The sequence below is a fragment of the Dasypus novemcinctus genome, chromosome 3 (assembly GCF_030445035.2).
Source record: "Dasypus novemcinctus isolate mDasNov1 chromosome 3, mDasNov1.1.hap2, whole genome shotgun sequence".
NCBI classification, from domain to species: domain Eukaryota; kingdom Metazoa; phylum Chordata; class Mammalia; order Cingulata; family Dasypodidae; genus Dasypus; species Dasypus novemcinctus.
In genome coordinates, this window is record NC_080675.1 from 44,029,184 (window position 1) to 44,043,489 (window position 14,306).

General features: G+C 42.7%; 1 pseudogene; it reads left to right on the forward strand.

Moving 5' to 3' along the window:
• The first annotated feature begins 11,775 nt into the window (after positions 1-11,775).
• LOC101419053 (serine/threonine-protein kinase Chk1-like) lies at positions 11,776-12,894 on the forward strand (annotated as a pseudogene).
• The last annotated feature ends 1,412 nt before the right edge of the window (positions 12,895-14,306 follow it).

Genomic DNA, 14,306 nt, shown 5'->3' on the forward strand with positions numbered 1-14,306 from the left:
GAGGGCACTATTAATAATGAAGCCAGGACAACAGGCAAAACCCGACTGTCCTGGGGAAAAAACCTGGGCATTTGTTTACCACCATTTCTTTTTTAATTCTTCAAACAGCTCTTGTTTCAATTGCTTTTTCAGTCTCTATTTTGTCTGCTTAGAGACCAAATCCTTCATCCCCATCTATTGTGAGTCCTCTTTGTGCTAGTCTTTACAGGTTTGGGGTGTGGTTTTGCCCCTTAGGAAAGTCCTTTCTCCTGCTTTGGGGATGAGTCAGTGAGGGAACGGATGATGGGTAGCAGCTCTTTCCCAGGTACTCTTCAGAAAACGGGCATTTCTTTTGGGAGTCCATATAAGCAGTCTTCGCTGTTGATTTACTTCTTCACCAGCAATCACTTTTGCCTCTTGACTTCTACCCCTACTCAATATTCCTGGGTCTCCTGTGATTTCCCAATGTCCAAATTCATCTGACCTCTTCGTTCTCACTCTCCTCCAACAGCTCTGGGACACAGCCATTCCTCCTCCTTAACACTCCCCATCTTGCCTCCAGTGTCGGTATATTCTCGGCAGGTAGCTGTTTAGTGCACCACTCTAGAATGTGGATGCAGGGCTGCCTCACTCATTCTTGTTTGCCTCCCTCCACCCTCCAGATACCCAGCCCCCACGTGCATGTAGCAGAGACCCCAGCCTGCAATGACGGTTCAATAAATACGTGTTAAATCAAATTAAAGCAGTGGGCTGGAAGTGGAGCTTCAGGGTTCTGTTTGCAGCTCTTTCTCCTTTCTTTATTCTCTCCCATGCAGACAGTATTTTTGGCATTATAGCTGGAGGAAGAAACAACTAGAGTGCTTTGAGATTCATTCATTCACATTCTAGGAATCAAATTTTCATCTACCCCATAAAGTCCCCTAGAAGTACCTCTTGGGAGATAAAGTGCAAAGGTCCTGGAATGTTGGGGTATCAGGATGTCCTAATATCGAGATTGACGAAATCAAAAGGTACATCTAAGCCTCTCTTGGTTTTGGAGTTTTAGCCCCTACAGTCCCTTAAAGCCCTTACACAAAGACCCCATCAGTCGTAGCAATGTTTCCTGGGGGCTGCAGGCTCTTTGAGGAGGAGGAACAGGCTGCCAGCAGCTGCCTGGTGATCACTTTGTAGGTGTTGGTTGAAGCTGGTCTGGCTGGAGGGGTGTGGCTAAGAGACATCTTTCCTGAGGATTGATGACGCTTGTCCCAGGAGTCAGCTCCTGGGAATTTGTCTATTAACAAGGCTGGAACTCATTCCTGACCCCTTTCCATCTTCTGCCAAGAATCTCCAAAGGTTCGAAAAGAATTGAGTTCATTTTCCTCCAATTGCTTCCTTTTCACTATTTTAACGTCAACCTCATCTTGGTTTCTCACTCATGACCTGACTAGTAACAAGGAAGAAAATATTGATCATTTCCTAAGAAGCTGCTCTGAGACTCTCCAGGGCATTGCACATTTGGCTTTGGGGCCTTGCCAAGAGTTCAGAAAACCCTTCAGGCTTCTAGATATTTACTTGCACAGAATCTCCCAACTTGTGGCCCGAAATAAATGATGTACCTTTCACCCACTGGCAGATTCAGATCCAGCACCTACTATGTGCCAGGCACTATCTGCTCTTGGACTCCTTCCTGCTTTTGCTTCCAACAGCTGGCCCTGCCTCTCTTCAGAGGACTGCCCCCAGCTATTAGACGCTCCCTCCCTTACCCCCAGCCCCCCACAGCTGTCTGTGCCTGGGAGTCTCTGGTGGCTGCTACAGCATTTAGCCAATGACTGACAGGTGTAGAGTGTGAAAGGCCCTCTCCCTTGCCTTGGTTTGGGACAAACTCTGAGGCATAACTTACATTCCAGAGTCTCCCTGTGAAATCAGGAGAAGCAACCTTCCCTGGGGCTTCACCTGAAATTGCACCTGTCTTGCTTTCTCCATTTCCTTACCTCTTTCTCCTGGGAGTACTACTTAATGAGTCACTTGACCAGGAATCCTCATCTCAGGGTCTGCTTCTGGAGAACCTGAACCAAGACCATGTTATCCCATTGAATTCTCACACACATGCTGTGAGAATTAAAATGGGGGAAAAAAATTACTTTTATTATTCTCATTTACAGATGAAGAAACTGAGATCTCTAGAATTCAAGTGATTTTCTAAGGACCACACAACTAGTAAGTAAGGTGCAGAACTGGGATTTAAACCCAGAACTTCTGATTGGAATCCTGGATCTGGGTAATTTATTGATAAGAAATTTTGATTTGGAGGAAGACAGGCTTGCACGAAAGAAAAACCCTTGTTCCCTTGGAATTCAGTGGCATGTAGCTGAGGGAAATTAAGTTTAATTTTGTATTTCCTATCCAGATAAGTTTAATTTTGCAAGATTCATGTGCCCTGGGGCTGTGTTTGTGTAGCTTGCTCTCACTGGCTGTCAACATGTAAAAAGTCTATCTGCCACTCCCTGTACACTTCTACAAGCCACAAGACCTTGGCAAGCATCCTTGGTGCCAATCAGCAGCCCCTAGTAATGTAAAAGCGGTGGCAGCTATGGCTTCCCATTGCAGAGCCCCTCATTAAAATCTGTGCTCAGCAGAGCAGCTGGTCCCAGATCACAGATTCTGGCTCACGGCGGGGAGCTCCGAGGATAGAGACAGCGAATGCACACAGCTTGCTAATGACACTGTCAGAAGATGGGGTTCCCTTCCAGGCATTTCCAGAGAAATCTGGGCCATTTATCATACATACAGACATTTATTCATTCATACCTAAACTCTCTGCTCTTTTTCTGTAAGAGCATGATTAATAAGCAAAACTTTTCAAAGTTTTTCCCCCCGGTTGACCACTATAAAAAGAGAGGTGCTGGGGTCGGAATTGTCTCTGAATAAACTCTGTTTAGGTGGTAGGAGGGATTCCAAGAAGCATAAGACCCAGCTCTTGTCCTTAAGGGAGTTCCTGGGAGCCTTTGATCTAATTATGATCAGGGATAATAACAACAATGATGACAATTGGGAAACTTATCCGTAGGCTTCAGTTTTACAGTTTACAAAGTGTTTTCACCTGTATTAATTCCTACTTCCCATGGTCTGTTTCCTGAGGTGGGAATGCAGCAATTTTGCACACCATTCTGTCTCACCATCAAACAGAGAAGCAGCCTCTGCTCCTACTGATTCAACCAAAGGTTCCAGGTCTGTTCTGATGACTGATGGCCCAAATCTCAAATTACATTAAAAAATATATATCTTCAGGCATATGAAGTTGGAACTGATAATTGCCAAAGTAGCTTCTATGGATGTCAGTTCTCTCAAGGTCTGATGGTATAAGATAATGATTTTTAGAATTTGTTGTGGCCTCAGCAAATTATAATAATAACAATGGGCATGACAACAATGATGATGACTAACATTTATTAGGCTCTTACCGTGTGCTGGGAACTTTGCTAAGCACGGGGGATTCAAAGAGGTATGGGGTGAGGTTCATACCCTCAAACTGCTTATATTCAAGTTGGAAAGTACATTTATGCTACATGGTAGCTAGGCTTGGTATGGAGAAAAAGTTTAGTGGAGGAAGAGATTGCTGTGATCTGGTACAGCCACAGATGACTTAATTAGGGGGTGGGATGATTTAAAAGCCTTAAATGAGGGCTACTATTCAGATGAATGGAAGGGTATGGGAAGAGTGCTCCAGGCAGGGAAAGCAAAGGGAGCTAGTATTTAAAACCGGGACTTCACAGTTCAAATGTAGAAGACACTGAACAAAAAGGCATGACTGGAGTGAAGCATTTATGCAAAACAGGGGAGAAACATAAACCCAGAAATCTAGGGAAAACTTGAATGTTAAACCAGGAATTTAGATCACTAATGACAAGTGCCATATATTGCATATGGTAAATATAACTATTACAATAATTGGTGCCAGGATTAAATGTATAATACTTACCTGGTCTTGCAGTAGGTATTTAACGTGTGTTCTTATTAATTCAGTAAACATTCATTGCCCACTCATATTCTCACAACAATTCAAAAAAGTTCTTGCTGTTACATCCATTTTAAAGATAAGAAAACTGAGGCTCAATGGGACTAAGTACCTTATCTAAAGTCACACAGCTAACTAATGGCAGAGCCAAGATTTGGCCCCATGACTCTCTGAAAAAGCTATATTTTTTCCAACAATGGTTTGCTGCAGTTTTCTGAGTCGTTTTACAGGCATTTTGGAAGTTTTCTGGGGAGGTGGGTTTGTCCAAGCAGAGAGTCAGGAGGTAAAGAAATTACTGCAAGGGGCCAAGTAGTGCAGTGGTGACCATGGGGTGAGGCGAAGAATGAGGAATGGGTTGTGGTGAAAGTTGCAATAAATGGAAAGGAAAAGATGAAGGCCAAATACATAATGAAAGAAGGCTCAGGACTTCGCGTTTGAGCGGAGGTAAAGAGAGAGGGAGACTGGGACCTCAGTATGAGTGACACATGGCGTGAACACTCCACACCTCCTTAAATAAACATACAAGAGTATATCCAAAGAACAGAGTTTTCAAAGTGGTTACCTTGGGAGAATGGACATTGGTCTAACAATGCTGCCTTGACTAAAAAGTGTGGATTGCTCTCCTTTAGGACTGCCTTCGGGCACATGGGGAAGGTCTCCTGACTATAGCCAAAGATAGAATTTCCCAACCTGGTCACGCATTGCTTTTCCAACATTGCTCCACGTCACTTACTTGGCTATAATGTGGACCATTGACCTTGAGGTGCAGCGGTGCTCAGAGATGTATTCACCAAATGCAATGAATGTCTCATGATAATGGAGGAGGTTGTCGTTATGGGGGGAGGAGTGGGGTGAGGGGGATGGGGGGTTTATGGGGACCTCAAAATTTTTGAATGTAACATTAAAAAAGTAAATAAAGACAAAAAAAAAATAACTGTTAAGGATGAGACTCTGTACTCTTGAGGGTGTGTTTGGGCTCGTGGCACTCCTGTTTCACCCCACTGCACCTAGGTCCCTTCAACTATAAAGCAGATATTATAATTGATTCTTCCAGAAGGTTATAGTCCTGGGTTTTTTTTGACTTTTTATTTCAAATCATTTCAAATGTATAGGACAGTTGCAAAAATAATACAAAACCCATACAGAGAACTCCAGTATACTTCCCACCCAGATACCAGGATGCACCAACCTGTAAACATTATGCCACGTTTACCATTCTATCTATTCATCGTGTTATAGTTTTAATTAGGTTATTTTCAGCAGCAAATAACAGAAAAATCAATGCCTATTGACTTAAGCAATATGGAAATGTATTTACTTACATAGGGAGAAGTCTAAAGTTAAAGAGGGCTCCAGGCAGAATATAATTCCTGCTCAAATGTTAGTTCTCTTGGCTCTGTTTTCTTCTGATTTTCAGCTTTGTTCTCAGGTTCCCCTCTTCCTGTTTTGTTTGCAAGAGAGTTGCCAACATCAACTAAGGCTATGTGCTTTCTCCTTCACGTCTAGGGTAGAAGTGAGAAAAAACCTCTTCCCCAACAGTTGAATATATGCCCTTCCCTAACATCTGTTTGGGCCAAGTTAGGACCCACCCCTGCCCTGGACCAATGGCCAGCAGCAAAATGCCACATATGGACTGGCTTAAAATGGTAGAGTGGGGTATAGGGAAGGATTAAATAATATAATTCATGGGCACTAGCTGGACCATAGGTAGCACTCGATAAGTGTTAGTTATTTTTGCCTGGGTTAATGACACATAAGTACCTGACCATATATCCCTCTTTAATGTTTATCTCTAGTCCTTTTTTGGTCCAGGACACAATCTCACATGCAGATTATAGACAGCGCACAAGCTGGGAAGGTGGCCCTGGGCTTGTTTAGTGCACGGAAGCAGCTCCGGTTTTAAGTACAAAGGCAGAAATGAGGACATATGGCCAATGAAGCAATGCTGAGTGCGGTCTGAGGAAGAGGGGAATTAGGAATCAGGAGAGGGTTATTGACTTTAGTTTTGCGCTTTCCACCCAGCTCTGCTCCTGGTGCTGTCTCTGCCTTCCTATCTCCTCCTTCAGGGGAGTGGCTTTAGCCATCAATTAGAGGAAAGTTTTAAGCAACTCATCCATCTAGACATACTTAGGACCCCATTTCATCTTTTTTTTTTTAAGATTTATTTATTTATTTATTTATTTCTCTCCCCTTCTCCCCCTCCCCCCCACCCTGGTGGTCTGTTCTCTGTGTCTATTTGCTGCATCTTCTTTGTCCGCTTCTGTTGTTGTCAGCGGCTCGGGAATCTGTGTTTCTTTTCGCTGCGTCATCTTGTGTCAGCTCTCCATGTGTGAGGTGCCATTCTTAGGCAGGCTGCACTTTCTTCTGCACTGGGCGGCTCTCCTTATGGGGTATGCTTCTTTGCGCGTGGGGCTCCCCTACGCGGGGACACCCCTGCGTGGCAGGGCACTCCTTGCACACATCAGCACTGCGCATGGGCCAGCTCCACACAGGTCAAGGAGGCCCGGGGTTTGAACCGCGGACCTCCCATGTGGTAGATGGACGCCCTAACCACTGGGCCAAGTCCACCGCCCCCATTTCATCTTTATGTATTTGGCAACTAGCTGGGAAAGACCAGAGCTGAGGCTTTTCACACCTTTTTAGCACCTATTAAGCATCACTTGGTACCTGACAAATGGGTCTCTACCATTTAGGGGAACTTTGCGCTGATTACTGTACTAATTAAGCAGAAGTCTTTGCTGCTCACAATAATTAGACTAAATCAGTTTCTGGGGAAAAGTCTTGATAAGCAGCTGCCTGACTGAAATGGACTTGAGAGCACCTCACGCACACAGACTCTCGCACCACGAGTTGCTCACATACCATCAGTCACAACAAACTGGTTTTTGATGGTAACTGACCCCAGGGATAGTTGGCAGTCTAAAGCTAGGTGACATGGGTTGGAGAGTCTTAAAAGACAGCATGCCCAAACTTGTGACAGATTATACTAAGTACCAAGCTTAAGGGGCAAGTGCTGAAGCGAGTAGATATTTCATACATGCTTTGGCCTATAATTCTCATCCCTTTAATTTCCTTTGCATAAATACTTTTGGGGTAGACAATTCCCTACCCAGCAACTTTCTTCATTGCCCTTCAGGTTATGTAGAACATTTTATAGAGTCCTTTCGTGACTGGGGTGTAGTTAGATTTCTGAACTCTGACTCTTAGGATTTATGTGAGTGTGGTGTTTACTGGATAGTTTTAGGGGGGCTGAGTCTGGAGGAGATTTAACAATAGCTTTGATGTACAAGATACTGAGCAGTTTTCCTGTGAGCAAAAGATTCTCATAAGAGGCAAGGAGTTCCACAAATAGCATCAGATTCTATGCCTGAAGATAAACACTTTTTCTCACCCTAAGGGTCCTTTTCTTTTTAAATTAAATATTTTTATTTTAAAAATTTTATTGTGCTAACATGTATACAACATAAAATTTCTGATTTAACCACTTTTATGTGTAAAATTCAGTGATATGAATTACATTTGCAATATTATGGTACCATCACCACCATCCATTACCAAAACTTTTTCATCACCACAAACAGAATCCTTTACCCCTTGAGCAATAAATCCCCATCCTACTGCTCCTTCAGTTTCTGGTAATCTCTAATCCACTTTCTGTCTCTATGGACTTGGGTACCCTAGGTATTTTATGTAAGTGGAATCATACAATATTTATCCTTTTGAGCCTGGTTTATTTCACTCAACATGATATCTTCAAGATTCATCCACGTGGAAGCATTTATTGTACTTTGCTCCTTTTAAAGGTTGAATAATATTCCATTGAAAATATATCTCACATTTTGTTTATCTATTCATCTGTTGAACTCTTGAGTTGTTTCCATCTTTTGGCTATTGTGGATAGTGCTGCTATGAACATTGGTGTGCAAATATCTGCTTGAGTCCCTTTTTCAATTCTTTTGGAATATACCTAGAAGTGAGATGGCTGGGTCATAGCGTAAGGCTGTATTTAACTTTCTGAGAAAACTCCAAACTGCTTTCCACTGTGGCTACATTCCTATCCTATCAATAATGTACAAGTGGTCCTATTTTTACACATCCTCACCCACACTTATTTTTTTTAAATAATAACCATTCTATAGGTATACAAAGGTATCTCAAAGTTTTGATGAAGATGAGTATGTTGTAAGCAAGGCACAAACTGCTTCTGAAGACTTGCTCTTCTACCTTTTCTTATGACACTGCTAATGCTTTTTATAGAACGTTGTGTTGAAAGTTAGGGAATGCTGAATTGGAAGGGTAATGTGGAAAATGTAATGTAATGTGGAGTGGAGATTTGGGGGAAAATTTTACTACTTTAAAATAGGCTTGAAACATTGTATTGGCTATTTCTCAGATGCTAATGTGCACCATGAGGTCAGTACATTTTCCTAATATTTTGCATGGCACAAATATTTCTGTTTTCAGTAGGATTTCCTGGGATCCTGAGGGGAGTCATTTCTCTGAGGGGAAGTGAATGGCCCCATATTACTGGCAATTGTGATGATGTTTTGGGGCAATTGTATTTTACTCTCTGGAATATTAGAGAAAGGAATTCAATTTTAAGTCAATGGAAATTTTCAAACACAGGTGCAACCCCATAGAGCAAATGCCACTGCAAAGAAAATCTCTATATCCAATGATTCCCAATGGCCTGTTTGTATCAGACAGTATTCAATGGGAGAAAGACTTTTTCTAAATAAAAATCCCTTGGCGTTTGTTCTAATAGGAGACTATTGCCAAAAATCTTGAGAGAGTGGGGCTGGAGCCAGTGAAAGAACACTGGCTTCATGAGAAATGTCTACAGGAAGCTCTCAAAGGCAATTATTTGAGAGTTTAGTTGGGAGGAAAACTGGATAGACAGTTGATCAAGAGGATCCTTTCAGAAGCATAAAGAAGTCTTGGAATTAATGGAATGAGGAGGGGAACATAAATCCACCTTAACTTTCAAATTAGAAGGAAGGGTGATCTGGGAAAGCTGGAAAACCTGGGATATGCAGGTAGCAACATTGGGGTTTCATTTAAATACTATTACACTAGAGGCTGTGCAGTGATTTCTGACACTAACTACCTGGCATTTGGCCAAACTTCACAGATTCCTTCAGGTTCTATAATTTGTTAGAACAACTCACAGAACTAGGAAAGTGCTATACTTACGTTTACCACTTTATTATAGCAAAAGGATACAACTCAGAATGAACCAAACGAAGAGATGCATAGGGAAAGGTCTGAGAAGGTCTCAGACATGAAGCTTCTGGTGTCCTCTCCCCTTGGAGTAAGGGTGTGTCACTCTTCCAGCCAACATGTATGGCACTATTCAAAGAATACTGCCAATCAGGAAAACTTGCCTGAACTTGGGTGCCCAAAGTTTTTATTGGTATTTCATTAAGTAGGCATGATTGATTGCCCAACCAGCCCTGCTTCTCTCCCTGAAGGTCAAGATGATATCCAATGACTCAAAGCCCCATCCCTCTAATTACAAGGTTGCATGGCCAGCCCCACACTAAGACTACCAGTATCTCCTTAGCATAAACTATCGTGTGGTGGTGGGGACGCACCATGAGTAACTAAGACATTCCTATCATGGGAAATTCCAAAGGTTTAGAGATTAACCCCGAAAAGCCAGGGCAAGTTAATTCTTTGTTACTTAGCAGAGTGCTTGGTACCAGCTAGGTGTGTTAAATAACTAACATTCTTATAAAATAAGAATGTCAGAGATGTGTGTGTTAAATAGCAGAGCACTACACAAAAGTGAGATATTATAGATAATTATACAGTGTTAATGACATAGGTTTATTTCCAAGGAGGAGGTGGGATGGGAGGCAGGGGTGTGATGATGCTGAAAATGGGAAGAGTAGATAGATAGGGAAGAAAGATAGCTGAAGAACTCTCTCCTTATATCTCTCTTTAGTTCAGAGGGACTCTGGTACCTTTTGATTTTGAAAGAGAAGAATAATCTCAGCTTTTGAGTAAGGCTTTGTTTGGAGCCTGGTATTGCCTGAACCACTACGTCCCGTCCAAGGAATAGTACATCCCAGCAGTCTTATTTCCTCTCTAGTTTGAGAGACAAGTATGAATGGCCCAGAAACACATTTCCTCCTCCTTTTGGCAACTTCATAGAGAGCTGGCTCAGCAGTTCTGAGTAAGCTCAGTAGGAGAACAGGCTGATTCCAGTCACAGGGCTGCAGATGCCCCATTTCTAACAAGGCCACAAGAGCCACCAGGGACCCTCCATTGTTCTGCAGTCACAAAGCTATTCCCTGCCCTGTAAATATTGGCATTTCAGGGGTGGGCCCCCCTTCTATGGGGATCTTGCCGTGCTCCATACAGAACCTCTATACCTGGCCTGAGCTGCGGATGATGCGAGGTCCAGGGTTGTATGTGCTCCACTGCTCAGCTTGTACATTTCTCCCTGACAAATCTGAACTGCATGTCTGAACTGCATGACCCCTTTGATCCTTGGGAATTGGGGTCCTTTTCAAAATGAGTTCAGGCTTTTGGGGCACCTGGACTGTCAGAGGGGCAACTCCCCCTTCCATGAGGGATTAACAATAAAGAGTCTGTCTCCCTTGGAGCAGACAGACAAGACTGGTTAGTGGGCAAAGGAGTGGGAAGAGAAGAGGCAAGAAAAGTAGATGCATCTTTCTATAGCTTGAGAGAAGCTGATTGGCAGGTAGGGATGCCGCTGGTTGTCTGATACTTTCCTCCTCACTGTCAGCAGCATGGTAAACTTACTTGGCTGTTTGGGACTGGCTGATTTTCTGGTTGTTGTCAGGGAAATTAGAGATGGGGTTGCTGAGGTAAGAAAGTTCCCTGTCCTAATGAGAGATGGAGGGGAAGTGCAGGACGGTAGGTTGGCTTGTTGATCAGCAGAAGAAGACACATGACAGAGTTGTGGGCACAGAAACTGGTGGGTTCATCCATCTTCACAAGGCCTCCCGTTTAGTTGTCTATTTCTCCCAGAAAGTGCTGGGCAGAGCCTGCCTGACCCCCTTGGACAGATGCCCTCCTGGTCTCCTGCTGGGTGAAAGTCCTCAATCTGAGCAGGTCATGCAGCCTTATGTTCCCAGGAGGACTGGCTAAAGTAACTACAGAATGGATTGGTTTCTTTTACTGCTGAAATGCAGACTTTCCACAGATATAAGGTGGCAGCTCTTGACCCAATAGAATCGATTTACTGCAGCTGGTCTGTTCAAGTTATAGAAAAACTCCACACAATTAGTTAACTAAGGAAATGGAGAGGAGGCTCTGCCAGGCAGATTTGAGTTGGGATGGGGGCAAGCGCAGGTTTTCAGTAGCTCCAGTTAAGGGACCCCTTTTCCCTTGGCCTTGCCGCCCTCATGACATCCCTGTGGGTCAGGTCCCAGCTCAGGGTTTAGATAACCCTGGCGTCAAATCTCCCTTCTCTCATTTACTGGTTGTATCGACTTGTCCAGGTACTTAGCCTCTCCTTATTCGTTTATATATATATACACACAAATTAGGACCCCAAAGTGATCCAGACCCGACCAGGTGCAGGCAGGGAAAGAAAACCTCTTGATGCGGGTCAGTCTTTACAGCAGCAAGCCAGGGGAATGCACGCTTCCCTGCTCTACAGCAGGGGGCGTGCGTGTTTGTGACAGTGTTATGCTAGAAATTTTGGCGGGAAAAGCTCTTATTCAGATTCCCGTGGTGGAGGGCAAAGGACAGCTTGCTGTGGTACTTAGTGAAGTAATGGCCCTTTGTGGAAGACTGGGACTTGTTGCAAACTCTGGGAGAAGGTGCCTATGCAGAAGCCAGACATAGGCATTCCTCAACAAGATGCTCAGAGATTCTTCCATCAACTCATGGCAGGGGTGATTTACCTGCATGGTATTGGAATAACCCACAGGGATAAAATCTCCTGTTTAAGGAAAGAGGTGACTTCAAAATCTCTGATGTTGGCTTGGCAACAGTGTTTCGACATAATAGTCATAAATGTTTATTGAATAAAAAGTGTGGTACTTTACCTTATGTTGCTCCAGAACTTCTAAATAGATAAGAATTTCATGCATAACCAGTTCAGATTTGGTCCTGTGGGATAGTACTTATTGCAGTGTTGGTTGGTGAATTGCCTTGGGATCAGCTGAGTGACAGTTGTCAGGAATATTCTGATTAGAAAGAAAAAACAAAACAAAACAAAACCAAAAACTTCAACCCTTGGAAAAAATTAATTCTGCTCCTCTGGCTCTGTTGCATAAAATCCTGTTTGGGAATCCATCATTGAGGATTCCCATTCCAGACATCAAAAAAGATACATGGTGTAACAAACCACTCAAGAAAGGGGCCAAAGGGCCTTAAGTCACTCCAGGATGTGTATCAGAGTCTCCAAGTGGATTCTCTAAGCACATTCAATCCAATTTGGACTTCTCTCCAGTAAAGAGTGCTCCTACTGAAGAACCACTGCCAGAACCATAGACAGGCCTTTCCTTATGGGACACCAGCCCTCATACATTGATAAAATGGTACAAGGGATCAGTTTTTCCCAGTCTACATGTCCTGATCAAATGCTTGTGTATAATCAGTTGCTAGGTACCCCAGGGTCCTCACAGAACCTTTGACAGTGCTTGGTAAAAAGAATGACATGTTTCCTTATTGAATTGGATGCAGACAAATTTTATCATTGAGACTTGTGAGAAGTTGGACTATCAATGGAAGAAGAGTTGTATGAATAAGGTTAGTGTATCAACAACTGATAGGAGAAACAATAAACTGATTTTCAAAGTGAGTTTGGTAGAAATGATAAGACCTTCATTGATTTCCAACTTTCTAAGGGTGCTAGATTGGAGTTGAAGAGACATTTCTTGAAGAATAAAGAGAAGATGAGTGACATGAACAGTCAGAAGTTTTGACTTCCTGCCACATGATAGATCTTTGGTTCTGGGGATTCCTGGTGAACATAGTGCTGCTCTGTTGACATTATTCTTCCTAGAAAAGATTATCCTACTTTGCAAACTGCAAACCTAAAACAGAAGTTCCTGAAGTGTCATCTTCCCTCACCTATCCAAACATGTCCCGATTCTTTTTGTGTGTTCCTCATACAAATAATACCCCTATCTTAAATGTAAATAAAACTTTGGGGAATGGATGGGTCGGCTTCATGAAATATGTTTTCAGTGGTGTTTGTTGGGTGAATTTGAGATTTGCCTGTAGAAACCAAGTTTTGAGGGTACATGACTTTACCAGCTTTCATACCAACATAATGAAAGATCTTGACCTCGTCCCATTTTTACCAAAATAGTTGGTTTCATACAAGAAGTATAGGTTTCTGCCACATTGATTTAATTATAGGGATGAATTAGTAAGAGCTTAATCCTTATGATTTTTGGACAACAGATTTATCACTTTGTGACATGAGGCCAATTCAAAAATGCATTTCCAAAATTTGTACTTATATTTTCAAAAGTGCCTGTCCTGGCATATAAACCCATTTTGAACTATAACTACTGATTAAAACTGCAGGTAGATGTGTTTTTCCTGGTGTAGCTAATAGAACATAAAATACATTTGGTCTTTCAAATGAACATTGAGTGTAAACTCTAGTGCTTAACTGACTTTACTCTAGAAATTCCTTTGCATATCTTAAATATTTTGTATATTATTTTCTACTTTCACAGCCTTATTTTATTTCTTTACTGCAGAAAGTATATTAAAAAAAAATTTTTTTTATTGAGTACCTGCTATGTGCCAGACACTGTGCTAAACCCTGAGGATAAGTGGTGAGCAAAATAGTGTCCCCCAGGCTATAAAATACAGCCAACATGAGGACTTCTGTATAGGGTTACTGCCCGGCAAATGCCAAATTTGCAGGTGGGAGACACTTGTTCTCCACATTCCAGTCACTTCCTGCAGTTCCTAGGAAATCTGCATCTTTATACAATTGGGAGGCAGGTTTGGCCCCTTATGTTCTGCATGTGTGGAAAGAGCCAAAGGTACAGATGGCAGGGAAGCTGTCTGGCTTTCCTCTCTAGTGGTTTAATTGGGAAAAAACTTGGCCCCAACTTGGCCCCTCATGTTGTGTGAAAAGTGATATTTTGTCTTTCATCAAAAGGAGTCTGGAAGCAGCCGGAAGCTCTGCCTAGGAGAAGAGACAATAGTTATCTGAGAGAGGCCCCAGCCTACACCTTGCAGGTACCAGGAAAGGAGGGCAGGTTCAACTTAGAACATTAGGATGCTCTTGGCTTTTATCAATCAATGACCTTCAGGGAACTGGTTTGTGTGTTTCCTTCTCCTTTGCTTCTAAATTGGACAGTTTAGAGCTGAAAATCCTAGCCCCTGC